Raw genomic sequence first — 14652 nt, 5'->3', positions numbered from 1 at the left:
AGCACAAAAGCTTTTATTTTGAGGAAGTCAATTTACCTATTTTTTTCTTTTGTTGTTTCATTTGGTTTGATACCATTGTTAAGAAAAGCACTGCCTACCCAAATATCTCAATGATTTATTCCTATGTTTTCTTCTCAGAGTACTACAATTTTAGCTCTATTTTTAAGTCTATGATCCTTTTAGAGTTAATTTTTACATAAGGTATGAAGCGTGGAACCAACATCATTCTTTTGGCTGTGGATCTCCATTTGTTCCAGTACTACCTGTTGAAAGACTATTCTTTCAGCAACTCAGTGGTCTTGGCACCCTTGTCAAAAACCAACTGACCCTAAGAGTAAGGGTTTATGTGTGGCTCCTCAATTCTATTCCACTGATCTATCTATATCTATATCAAAATAAATATCTTTCTGTATCATCCTGTCTTGATTACTGTAGCCTTGCTACAGTTTTTGTTGTTGTTGTTGTTGTTAATGTTTATTTTTGAGAGAGAGCAAACACAGGCAGGGGAGAAGCAGAGAGGGAGGGGGTACAGAGGATCCAAAGCAGGCTCTGGGCTGACAGTAGAGAGCCTGATGCAGGACCTGAACTCACAAATCATGATATCATGACCTGAGTTGAAGTCAGATGTTCAACTAACTGAGCCACTCAGGCATTATCCCTGCAGGAAATTTTAAATTAGGAGGAGTAAGGGGTGCCTGGGTGGCTCTGTCAGTTAAGCTTAAGTATCCAACTTCCTTTCAGGTCATGATCTCAGAGCTTGTGAGTTTGAGCCCCATGTCCAGCTCTGTGCTGACAGCTCAGAGCCTGGAGCCTGTTTCAGATTCTGTGTCTCTCTTTCTCTCTGCCCATCCCCCGCTCACATTCTGTCTCTCTGTGTCTCTCAAAAACAAATAAACATTTAAAAATAAATAAATAAAACATAATTGGGAGGAGTGAGTCAACTTTGTTCTTCTCAAGATTCTGGGTGCCTTATATTTCCATATAAATTGTAGAACTGATAAGTCCATTAAAAAACAAAAAGGCAGCTGGGATTTGGATAGGGATTACATTAAATCTACAGATCAGTTTGGGAAATATCACCATCTTAATATTAAGATTCCAATCAAGTAACATGGGATTTGTTCAGACCTTTAATTCTATCCTACTGTGTTTTGTGGTTCCCAATGAATAATTCCTAAACTTCTTTTATTAAATTTATTCCTATATCACAGGGGTCATTTTAAAGCTCATATAGATATAAAAGTTTCTATAAAAATGTAAAATGCTATGGAAATATATGGTATCACCAACACCAAAAAACAAAATATCTAAAATCACAAGAGGCAAAAGAGAAGGCACTGAAGTATAAAATTCAGAAGTATATCCCATGGCTAAGGTTAATCTTAGTTGAGCCACAGGTGGGAAAAAAATTGCATATTTTCAAACACAAATATAATCCAACACTACATCTGTATACTTAGTAGGAAGGCATTTTTCACTATTTCCAATTTACTAGATATGTAGCAACAATAGAAGGAACTGGAAATCCTTTTACTGAACTGTACCAGTGTGTGTTTTCTTTGTGGAGTAGATAGAATTATTACTGAAATACTTCTCCACCAAAAGAAATGAAAATCAAAACCAACATGATAGGAGCATGTAACTAACCTGTGTTACTAATAATACAATAGATGGGGCCAGAAGTGAGACCCAAAGGACAAAAGATCTTAAGTTAGCCTTACACCTTGGGCTCTCCTTCTCATTAAGATGAATTCTATTGACAATACTTATATTAACTATATTCTAATAAAAAAAAGGAAAAATTACATTAATAAATATGGTCATCTTAATTTTTTAGTAAAACCAGACACAAAACTGAAAATGACCCAAATTGACAATAGCTTCAAGTCAAGGCCAATCAACATGACGTAATAAATTGTGGTAGTAGAAAACTCATGGACAGGAGACAAAGACATATTTGATATTATGCCTATAAGGTACAAAAAGATGCCAAAACGGTATGCACAGTATGACTGCAGGTATGTAAAGTTTCACACACAAATAATGAATGATATAGGCAATATGTTTAAAAAGAATTTTCCGGGGTGCCTGAGTGGCTCAGTCGGTTGAGCCTCCGACTTCGGCTCAGATCAGATCTCACATTCGTGGGTTCGAGCCCCGCGTCGGGCTCTGTGCTGGCAGTTAGCTCAGAGTCTGGAGCCCGTTTCCTGTCTTGTGTCTCCTTCTCTCTCTGCCCCTCCCCCTCTCATGCTGTGTGTCTCTGTATCAAAAATAAATAAAACATCAAAAAAAGTTAAAAAAAAAAAGAATTTTCCTAGTTTCTTAAGCTTTATACACTGTTAATAGTCGCTTTGTAAAAAAAAAAAAATGAGTTAAGCTAAAAGCTACCATTATGGGCAAATTCATAGTATGAAAATATAAACTTAAAGGAGTAAAAAAAATTGAAATTGTATTAATAAACTGATAAGGAGGAAAGATTCACTTAGTCTGTCAGAGCAACTCCAAAGGAGGACTATAAAAATTTATGTTGGTCATCTCCGGTTAAACTGTAATTTTCTAACAGATTTCCCAGTAACCATCACCTAGAATTTACAGGTATAATGAAATTCTAAATAAGTAGGAAATACATTGCTAATTTTAAATAGAATGAGCACCACTGGATTAACCTTGAAAATTAAAAATCTGACTTGAATCAACAAGTCAAAATTAGAACAAAGAATGGGGCAGGTGGGTGGCTTAGTCGGTTAAGCGCCGACTTTGGCTCAGTCATGATCTGACAGTTTGTGAGTTCAAGCGCCTCTGCGTGCCCTGTGCTGACAGCTCAGAGCCTGGAGCCTGCTTCAGACTCTGTATCTCCCTCTCTCTGCCCCTCTCCTGCTCACTCTGTCTCTCTCTCTCTCAAAAATAAACAAACATTAATAAAAAATTAGAACAAAGAAGCAAGCATTAATGTCCTCTAAAGTCCTGGGGAAAAACACTAATTCCTAAGTCTAACGACTTTTATTATCAAAGCAAAATCCTTTGAAATTTTCAGCCTTTCTTGAAGACCTTTATTCTATGAGGCCCTCCACCCATGTAGCTCACTGACTGGAAAATAAAATAGTAGTGACTTGAGATACTTTTATACTATAAAAGGGCGATGCCAACATCTCTCTCCTGAGCCATGTTGGTCGGGTTTGTACAGCTCAAACCTGTCTTACAAAGGGCAAAGTAATGCCCTGAAATGATAGGCAACACACCAATCAGGTCCATAAAAGAGGAAAGTCAACAGATACAATGCAACGTAAGTTCAATGTTCACGGGGAACGACTGGAGAAGGGAGCTGAGCTGACAGCTATTCCATGGGCCATTCCATTCCAATCCACAGCCACATGCAATGAGCTCCACTATAGAGTTACGGCTTCTGCTCAAAACATCAATGCTCGGGGGGCTCCTTTTTATATAAATAAAAAGAAACTGACCCTTCCTCCTCCCACAGAAAGAGATTACTAATAACTTCCCAAAAGTTAGGGACAGGAGTTGCCAGATTCAAAGGGCCCACAGAATGCTTACCACAATCCCAAGTCCATTCTGAGGAATTTCACAGTGAATGACTGTAGTGAATTTCAAACACTGAAGACAAGGATGATTTTGCAAGCTTCCACTGGTGGGAAAATTAGGTTACACAGAAAGGACAAACAATGAGAATCGTTTTAAACTTTACAAAGTAATTCTGGAAACAAGAAGATAATAGAGTGATGCCTTCAAACTTCTGAAGGAAAACTATAGACAACCTACAAAGACCATGCCCAATCAAACCATTCTATTCTCATATGTGATGACTAAACACATTTTCAGACATACAAGGTCTCAAAAATTTAACTCTTTTATATCTTTTGTCAATAACATATAGGAAGATATACTTTGTAAAAGAGAGGAGAAAATTGAAGGACTAGTCTACCCCACAGTCCCGCGGGGACACAGGCTCCTTGCATCTGGTGACCCCTCCTTCACCACTGCTTCCCAACTCACAACTGGCACTCATGTGAGGGAGATGTGCACTCAGATCGTGTTAAACCACTGGAACTCAGGGGTTGTTTGTTAAAGAAGGCTAGTCTATTGCGACTAACAGACACTAAAAGGTGGTAGAGCCATTCTGCTTTTCAAAATTAAACCACATATTGATTAGAAATATATGTATGGAGGGTGGAATGGGACCGCAGAGCTGGGCAGGGAGTGGTCCCAAGAGAGTGATTAACATGTAAGATGGCACAGTGGCCGCCCAGAGAGGAAGAGGTACATTAAAGAATATACTCAGAATTTCTAGGATAATTATAACATTCATTTCTTGACTTAGTGAGTGAGACACAGATGCTCATTGTATTGTTCTTCCACAAACTATATTTTTGTTTTATATTTCTCTGTATTTCACAAGCTAATTATCTTATTCAAAATAAATTAGATAGATAGACACTAGAAAAATCTGCTGGGGGGGCGCCTGGGTGGCTCAGTCAGTTTAAGCACCCAATTTTTTATTTGGGCTAAGACATGATCTCACCGTTCATGAGACCAAGCCCCACATCGAGCTCTGCACTGACAGCAATGAGCCTGCTTGGGATTTTCTTTCTCTCTCTCTCTCCGTCTACCTCTACCTCTACCTCTCTCTGCCTCTGCCCTTCCCCTGCTCACGTGAGCACTTGTGCTCTCTGTCTCTCTCAAAATAAATAAATAAACATTCTTTAAAAATCTGTTGGAGCATTAGGGAAAAACATGGTGAATAGAAAACTAAGCCAAAAAAAAAAAAAAAAAAGAGGGAACCCCCTGGAACCCCTCCTAGAAAAACTGAAAGTTAAGAAAGAAAACAATCGAAGTGAATAGTACACAGTATTTACTTAGTTATGATGAACACACCAGTATTGATTTAAAATTGCAAAACTGGGATGTTACAGAGAGAAGTGGGAGGAAAATAATGCAGAAATACAAAAGAACAAGAATAACCACTAGTAACACTTCAATAGCACACACATGTTTTTCAAACATGAAGTCTGCTATTTTGTAATCAGCTAAAGCAGACAGACCCTCAGGTGGCTCTCCACCATTACCGCCTCCTCCATTCCCACCTTTGTGCAAATACCTCTCAAAAAATGTGGCCAAGGCTTGTGACTTGCTTCTCTAACCATCAGACTATGACAAAGGTTATGAGATGTCATTCTCATGATTATGTTACATTATACAAGATCAGCCAGCTAGCACACTTGCTCGAGACTCTCCTTGATGATGTGACGACATAGTCCTATCAGGAAATACCACAGGGCCAAGAAATTCAGGTTGCCTCCAAGAACTGAGAGCAGCCTTTAGGAGCTTGAAGACAGCCTCAAGATAACCTTTAGTTATCCTAAGGTGACCTTGAGTGAGCAAGAAGCTTCAGTCCTAAAGCCACAAAGAAATTAATTCTTCCAAACCATCCTCAGTGAGCTTGGAAGGGGATTTTACCATGTAAGCCTCTAGGAGAGAATTCAACCCAGCCAACACTTCAAATACAATCTCGTAAGAGCCCGTGCAAAGGACTCTGCTCAGCCCTGCTCAGATTCCTGCCCCACAGAGACTGGAGGATAATAAATGTGTATTGTTTTAAGCTGCTAAATTTGTGTGAGTTGTTACACAACACAGAAAACAAATGCAACAGCTTTTAAAACTCTGGATGAATAAATCCAGCAAAGGTACAAGGATTAAAAAAGAAATCAACACAAAAAAAACCCAGCTGCATTTCTATACACGAAGTATGAACAATCCAAAAAGGAAATTAAGAAAACAATTACATTTACTACTGTATCAAAAAGAATAAAATACTTAGGAAAAAACTTAGCCAAGGAGACAAAAGACCTGTACACTGAAAATTACAAAAAACTGCTGAAAGAAAAAAGGAGACGTATATAAATGCAGAGCCACCCCGAGTTCAAAGACTGAAAGACTTAACACTGTTGAAATGTTAACACTACCTAAAGTGATCTACAGATTCAACCTACTCTCTATCATAATCCCAATGACTTTTTTTGCAGAAAGAGAAAAACCCATCCTAAAACTAAAATTCATATGGACTCTCAAGGGACCCCACACAGCCAAAACGATCTTGAAAAGGAACAAAGTAGAGGTATCACACTTCCTGATTTGAAAACTTAACTAGAAAGCTACAGTAACCAAAACAGTGTGTTACTGGCATATACCACAAACAAAAACTAACTCACAGTAGATCAGAGAAATAAGTGTAAGCTAAAACTATAAAACTCTTAGAAAAAAATATACATGAAAAACTTAATGACACTGGATTGCCAATGATTTCTTGGATGTGATGCCAATAGCCCAGCAACAAAAAAAAGTAGATAAATTGGACTTTATCAAAATAAAACCTCAGTGCATCAATAGATACTATCAAGAGAAAAAAGTGACCCAAAGAATGGGAGAAAATATTTGCAAATCATACATCTAATAAGAGATTAATATCCAGAATACCTACAGAACTCTAAGATTCAACAACAACAACAAAATTCAAATCCAGACAAAGGACCTGAATAGATATTTCTTCGAAAAAGATATATAAATGGTGAGGAAGCACATGAAAAGATGCCACACATCACTAGTTATTTGGGAAATGCAAATCAAAACCATAATGAAATACCATCTCACACCCATTAGAATGGTTGTTATTTTTAAACATAATAGTATGTCAAAGATGCAGAGAATCCAGAACCCCTATATACTGCTGGTAAGACTATAAAAAGATCATCTGCTATGCAAATTTTTGACTATTCCTCAAAAAAATAAACATAGCATTACTATGCCATCCAGCAATTCCACTGATGGGTATAACCCAAAAGAAATGAAAGCAGGAACTCAAATAGGTATTTATATACTTGTATTCAGAGACAGCAGCATTATTCACCTGAGCCAAAATGTAAAAGCAAATCAAGTACCCAATAACAGATAAAGGCATACACAGGACGTGGAATATTACTCAGACTTAAACAGGAGTTAAATTCTCACACATGCCACAGCTTGAATAGACTTTGAGGATGCTGCACTAAACGAAATAAGCCAGTCACAAAACAAATATATCACTCTACTTATATGAAGTACTGAGAGTGAATCAAATTCTTAGAGACAGAAAGCTGAACAGTGGGTGTCAGGTGCAATGAGGAATGAGGAATTATTTTTTTAATGGGCACAGAGTTTCGGTATGGGATGATGAGAAAGTTCTGGAGATGGATGGTGGTGAAGGTTGCACAACAGTGTGAAAGTACTTAACACCACTGAATGATACACTTAAAATAATTAAAATGGTAAATTTTATATTATGTATAAAATTTTTAATTTTTTTAATGTTTATCTATTTTTGAGAGACAGAGTATGAGTGGGGGGGGGGGGGGAGAGAGAATGGAGACACAGAATCCGAAGCAGGCTCTAGCTCTGAGCTGTCAGCACAGAGCCTGATAACAGGCCATGAGATCACAACCTGAACTAAAGTCTGATGCTTAACCAACTGGGCCAACCAGGCACCCTATACGATGTGTATTTTAACGCGCTTTTTTAAAAAATTGGATAGACAGCAAAGGGCAAGTTGGGTAAGACTGGAGGTCAGTTACTCTACTTAGATAGGGCAATAGCCACGAGAGGGGAAAAGACATGTAATCTAAAACTGAATTTTTTTTCTATCTTTAATCCTATAATTCTTAGTTCACTTAAACAAAATCCTTCTTTTTTTAAGCTTTTTTTTTAAATAGTTACAACATGTATGCTTACAAATTGTTTTATTTATTGTTACAAATTACTTAAACCATTTAACAGGGAAATAGGGAAGCCAGCATGGCTCAGTCGGTTATGGCTCAGTTGGTTATGCGCCTAACTCTTGATTTCCATCCAGGTCATGATCTCACTGTTCACAGGATGGAGCCCCATGTTGGGCTCTGAGCTGACAGCAAGGAGCCTTCTTGGGATTCTCTCCCTCTCTGCTTCTACCTCGCTTGAACATGCTCTCTCAAAATAAATAAATAAACTTAAAAAAAAGGGGAAATAAAATATTTTAACATCCTAATCCTCTGCATACAGTATACTCTATTTTACTTAGAAAACAGAGACCCAAAAGAGTGCTCCTGGCTATTAAAATGTTTCTCCTTAGGAAAGTAGGGGAGATAGAAGAATAACAAAGGAACTATAAAATTAGTTTCCTAAACAGTAAAGCTTTGTTATATCAAAATTAGTGAAGGGGTGCCTGGGTGGCTCAGTTGGTTAAGCATCAGACTTCGGCTCAGGTCATGATCTCTCGGTTCTCGGTTTGTGAGTTTGAGCCCTGTGTTGGGCTCTATGCTGACAGCTCAGGGCCTGGCGCCTGCTGCAGATTCCCTGTCTCCCTCCCTCTTTGCTCTTCCCCACTCACGCTGTGTGTGTCTCTCATTCTCTCAATAAACATTAAAATTTATTTTTTAAAAACTAGTTAAGAGTTTGGTGTTCATAATGAAAAAAACCCCAAGATATACAAGGTTCAAAGTGAAAACAATGAAAGAGATGAACTACAATTCTTTAGGAAGGGTTTTGATATTTCACTCCTGAGAAAACAGAAACACCCTGGAGGTGCCTGGGTTGCTCAGCTGGTTGAGTGTTGGGCTCTAGGTTTCAGCTTAGGTCATGACCCCAGTGTCATGGGATCCAGACCCATGTTGGGCTACACACTAAGCAGGGAGCCTGCTTGGGCTTCTCTACCTCTCTCACTCTCTCTCCTCTCCCCCCATCCCCAATTCAAGCTCTCTTTCTCTAAAATTAAAAAAAACAAACAAACATGTATACAAAATTCTTAAAACATCCTGATACACACTTTGTACTCAAACGCTTTTCCCAGCCCCTTTCCTCTTTGCCACTCTCTCTGCTCTGCACTATCCTCCCCTCCCCTCTCAACCCTATCCCCCCCTTTTATTTTGGTAGGGGAAGGCTGAGACAGGGTAGGGATAGTAAGAATAAATGAGCTAATAGGAATAGGGAAAAAAGGAAAAATACTCCAGTTTCTTTTTTATCCTCACATTGAATACAGTACTAAATATACCATCATTATCTAATGCAAATAATCCACATTTATGAGGGCAAGGAAAAAATAAATTTCTGCAGGCTTTACGTCTGTAGATTAAGTTTGCATTGTACGCCAAATTCTTCAAACAACCGTGGCTGTAATGTGACACAAGGCTGCAGTTTAATATGGTGAAACAAACCTTGGATAAATGGGTGGAGCACTAAGCCCTTTAAAGAGATTTCCAGCCTGAGAAGTGAAATCAGTTAAAGAACTTGAAACTCAGGTGCCTCCTTCACTAAGTATAGAAAACAGTAAGGTTGTCATGAGAAAGCACATGGTACAGAGGGGAGGCTGGGCTGGGACCCAGCATCTGGTAACAGCCACAGCTATTTTTAAAGAGATAACTTCATGATAATGTACATGAGACTGGAGCAGTTGTATGGGAGGAAGACAATGAGAATTCGGCAAGAAGCTAATCTCTGTGTATGAACCCAAAATAATCTTATAAAACAGCCCATCATTCCCACCCAGTGTCCTTTTGATCCAAAGACATGTGTGCAGTCTCTGAACTGGTTTAGTTCAACAAGGGTCCTGGCCACCCGATGCCAGTACCAGTAAAGAGTGTCTGTCCCCTGCTGGAAAACACTGGATCACTCTTAGAACCAGAACGTGGTATCAAGATCGGTACCACCCTGTGCCCCTGCCTGCGCACGCTTTTCCGAAAGACTTCCCTCATTGGTTTTCCTTAATCGTGCTCTTAATAAAGGAGGACCAAAGAAAAAAAGGAAATGATCCCAGAATATGCACATTAAGCAGATTTTCACTCCAAACCTTAGACCTAACCTTCTGAAAGCAAACGTCCTTTATAAGCTCCCTCTTCTGTGGGTGCCACTTTTCCTTAACCGCAGGCCTTCCTGACTTGTGGCAGGGGCCACGACAGATCACAGCTGTGCGGCAGCCTCTGTCAGATGAGCGCTGACAAGGCCTTGAAATAGATCCTGGGCACCAGCCAGAGAAACTGCCACTCACTAGTTCCAACTTCATCATCATGCATTAGTCCTTTGGTACTTTTTCCCCCCCTCCAGTATCTCTCATTTTAAAAGGACAGAGGTTCTCAACCTTCCTCCTCATGCTCATGAGTGAACTGTATAATACAGAAGTTAAAATTATAAACCCTTCATTTGCTCACACTCTGCAGAATAAAAAATGAATTTGTACCTACCCCCTGCCTTGGGAAACTAATCCCCCAATAGCACTCAGGTTTGCAAAAGGATTTTTATATCTCAGACTCTACCAAGGTTTATTTTATTATGAATAGGATGTGAAAGGTAAAGGAAGACAAAACGTGGGCTATTTATTCCCCGTGACTAATAATATAGTAGCAGACTAGAGCAGGGCAAGAAGTTAAACTATATATAATATTTTTAATTGACATCGGCCACAAAATCCTAAAACAATCAACCGACTACAAAATGTATTCATTTATCTCTTGCCAAATAAAGCATCAGTCTTCAAGCTACAGTATTTTTAGCCTTACCAGTACAAATAAAATTCACCACCTGTCACTCTAAAATGTTTAAGACTGCCTTGTAAAATACACTTTAGTATTTTTTAAAATAGAGAAGATAAAGAATCCAAAGTATTTAAAAGTTCCTTTTTCCTTCTACAAGGTTGAGAAAGAAGTTAACTTCTATTATAAAGTCCAACGTAAGATTGAAGTAAGTTTATATATTTTCACAACTGAAGCCTCAACTTTGCAATCATTCTATCAGAAGAAATATATTCAACATACATACTTATGGACTAGCACAAAGACTTAAATACCAGTTGTTCACTATAGCAGCATTTGCAGAAAGTTAAAAACAACCTAAATGTCTGTTAACGAAGAAATGGTAAAATAAATCACAGAAAATGAATAAATTATGGTTCATCTACACTACACAAGACATTCAGTCTTTTAAAAAAAATCAGGTGGGGGCTCCTGGGTGAGTCAGTCAGTTGAGCATCAACTTCAGCTCAGGTCATGATCTCAAGGTCTGTGCGTTCAAGCCCTGAGTTAGGCTCTGTGCTGACAGCTCAAAGCCTGGAGCTTGCTTCGTATTGTGTCTCCCTCCCACTCTCTCTCTTGCCCTTCCTTCACTCGCACTGTGTGTGTGTGTGTCAAAAATAAATAAACATTAAAAATAAATAAAAATAAAAATCAGGTGGACATATGTGCTAATACAGAAAAGTCTCTAAGATATACCAAGGGTAAGAACGATAGAAGATATTTCTCCTAAACACTGGCAATTACATATGTAATAAAAATTTTGTTGAAGGATATACAGGAAACCACTCACAGTGGTTGCTGGGATCAGGGGGTGGGAGAGTAGAAAAGGGAAAAGGCTAGAAGTCTTTTGTGGAAAGGAGGCTTCCTTTGCATCGTATGACATTTAATATGTCCTATCAACTTTTTAAAGTCCCATAAACACCTACTGCGCCCAGGAAGTGGGCCTGCTCCTTCCATGTAGGCACACCATGTCCTTCCTCTTCTCAACCACTTGTTTCTACTGCTCTCCTCACCACTAGGTCAAAACAAAAGCATACAAAAGCAAATCTCAGAGACCCCTCAAGAAACAGAATCCTCTCCAGCCCCCCACCAGATAAAGAAATAATAGAACAAATGGAAAAGTATAACTTATGCCAAACCCAGGTTTTAGCCACTGTTTGATTTCTTTTCAATCTGGCCTCACTTACTATATAGGGCAAAAAGTTTTAAAAGTCAAAGTGCAGTGTGCAACACACAAAAAAAATCATTTCCAAAGGCGTCTATCTTAAATGGAAAAATGGAGGAAAGGGGCAAATTTTGCTCAATCCCTTCCTTCTAAAATCTTAAAAGTTGAGTTTTGAATGATGGTCATAAAGTCTATTATTTGCAAACTGGATAAGGGAGTACATTTCCCCGGTTAAAGGTCCATCTCTCCACTCAGAGTCTCAGGAGAGCAATCAACAGTCTACAAGGAAAAGGCTAAGAAATGGCCTCTGTTTGTAGGTGCAATGGATAGAGCTCGCTGGTGAAGACGAAGAACTGTATTTTCTCTTAAATGGTCCTCGTCAACATTCCGCATGCTGCAGAGACAATTTCTCCTACACATCATCAACTCTGTTCCTTTTCACACTAGGAGCAGAGTAAACAAGTCACAAAGAGCTTTACAAGAAAGAGCTCTCATTTCTAGTAAAATTCTGTTTTTGGTTTTGTTTTGCGAAAGAATCGATTTTGCCAAATATACCCTCATATCACTTTTCTCCTTCCTTATGGAGATGCTTAAATCCTAACAAAAGAAGACTTCTTTATTTTTTATTATTATTATCTTTTATTATAATTTAAATCCAAGTTAGTTAACATATCATGTAATAATGATTTCAGGAATAGAATTTAGGGATTCATCACTTATATATAACACCCAGTGCTCATCCCAGCAAGTGTCCTGCTTAATACCCCTTGCCCATCTAGCCCACCCCCCACACCCAAAACCCCTCCAGCCACCCTCAGTTTGTTTTCTGCATTTAAGAGTCTCTTATGGCTTGTCTCTCTATTTTTATCTTGTTTTTGAGAAATAAGGCTTCTCTTGCATATCTACCTATCAAGACTTTTAGATATGATGGTTTCCACAAGGGATTTTCCAAAAGGGACTCTGCTCACTGAGAACTGAAACTCCTAAGTAAGTCACAATTAGCCGGACACAAATCAAAAGCGACATTAGGGAACGCTGTATATAAGAATAGATAAGAAAATAAGACAAAAATTTAGTCAAAGAATTAAAGGAATCTGGTAAGCAAGACCCACTTACCACCACTTTACAAGAAATAAAGTTCTCTACAAATGAAAATCAAGGTAAAATAATTCCAAGAAGAAAAAGAAAACAAGGCTAAGAGTATCAAGGGATTCAAAGTTATTTTGCTTAACATTTTTAAAGCCAAAAATGAGCAAATTACACTTTGGCAATAAAAAGTTATTTCTAGTTTACAATGAATTCATTCCAGTAATGAATCACAACGTCAATAACACTTTCTTCTATAACAGAACCTACCTTACCAACTCAGTATAGTCTCATTCCACATTTTTGAGGATTTGTAAAATAGGTGAGCCCTTTCAGTCAAAGGACTATTTTGTAACTATAGATTCTTTCAGTAAACTTTTTTTTTTATATCTTTTCATTGACATTTATTTTGTTACTAGACATCTTTATCTTCCCCCATCTGGCCAAAAAAAAAAAAAAAAAAAAAAAAAGGAGGAGGTAAAATTACAATACACTAAACTAACAAACTATCCTAAAGCCAAACATTCTGCGAAAGTTCAATTTTTATTTTTTTCATACTTCATAACAAAAAGTACCCACCAACAAACCAAACAAAGCATAATACAACACTTCATACAAAATGACGGAAGGCTTCTAATTAAACAGGCTTTCCTCTATTCCAATCCTCAGAATCATATAAATGATTCACAAAGTGACCTAACTTTCTAAATGAATCACACTTTCTGAAATTCTTACTCTAACACGAATCTAATACCAAGTCATCATCTCTATATTTGTTCCACAGAGGTTAAGCTGGGTTAATTCTTCAAGACCCCCAAACCACAGCAAACCTCAAATCTTTGCCAACTAACTTTCAGCTGCTATTGCGCCCTTATATACAGTCTCGTCCCCCAATAAAATAAAATGTTATCTTGAACAAAAAACTGTTATTCTAAACATTATGAACTCGCCCTGTTCACTGTCTCTCCGGTTCCATTTACTGCACAGTCACGTTCCCTTCCCACTGTGAGAACATAAAAAATTAACTGCTACGATCCTCGCATAGTCTCTTTTAGCCAATTAAACTACCCTGCAGTTTTTCTGTTTATGGCAGAACTGCTGAGTCATTAAATGGAGACTCAAAGAAAACGAGCTATAAAACAGTTCAAGTTCGGGATACAGCATTTCCCCAGACGCTTCTCGGCAGCCTGACTCCGTATCTCCCACGGTGGAAAAGTAAAGCACACATTTGAGCTTCTTCCCCTCTAGGAAAGGAAAAAAGGTGCATTCCCTGGGGTCCGCGGGCTTCCCGCTGCGTAGACCACAGGCGAGAGCTGGACTGGAGCCGTGGAAATTAACAATCTGGGTGTGAGTGACCCGCGTATCTGTCAAGCATTAACCCTGACACTCCAGCGGGCGCCCGCTCGGCCCGCGCTCCACTTCGGGTCAAGGAGGAAGAAGAAATCCCCGGAAAAATGCTACGCCCTCCGCCAGCCCGACCCCGATCGCTGGGGGTGCCGCGCGGGGGAAGAGGACGAGGGGCCCCTAGCGCCGGAGGCAGAGGGACCAGCGGCCCGAAGGAATTACTTGCCCCCTTGCGCAGTCAGAGGGTGAGCGTTCGAAGCCAGGCGTGCAGCCGGCTAACGCGGTAGGCGTTGGGGGATGACCCCCGACTCGGAACCCAGCCCCCCGGCAGGGGTCCGCGGTGGCGCTGCAGGCCGAGAAGCGGCCCTTACCTGTCCCTGGGCGCGTACTGGGAATGCGGCGCCGCCCGGGAAGGGCTGGGGCGCGCGGCTCGGCCGCCGGCACCCGAACGGGCGAAGAGAGAGGAGCGGCGGG

General features: G+C 39.4%; 1 protein-coding gene across 19 annotated transcripts in view; it reads right to left on the bottom strand.

Moving 5' to 3' along the window:
* The window catches only part of LRRFIP2 (LRR binding FLII interacting protein 2), a 99619-nt gene extending 84973 nt beyond the window's left edge, over positions 1 to 14646 (bottom strand). For all 19 annotated transcript variants that reach the window (XM_029940449.1, XM_029940448.1, XM_029940450.1 and 16 more), the window contains exon 1: positions 14550 to 14646. The gene's annotated coding sequence lies outside the window, so the exon portion shown is untranslated. The remainder of the gene's footprint in view (positions 1 to 14549) is intronic.
* Between the last annotated feature and the right edge of the window lie 6 nt (positions 14647 to 14652).

This window comes from Suricata suricatta, chromosome 5, assembly GCF_006229205.1.
Source record: "Suricata suricatta isolate VVHF042 chromosome 5, meerkat_22Aug2017_6uvM2_HiC, whole genome shotgun sequence".
In the NCBI taxonomy this organism is placed as follows: Eukaryota; Metazoa; Chordata; class Mammalia; order Carnivora; family Herpestidae; genus Suricata; species Suricata suricatta.
Note: the sequence above shows the minus strand (reverse complement) of the source record. Positions and strands in the feature narration are given on the sequence as shown.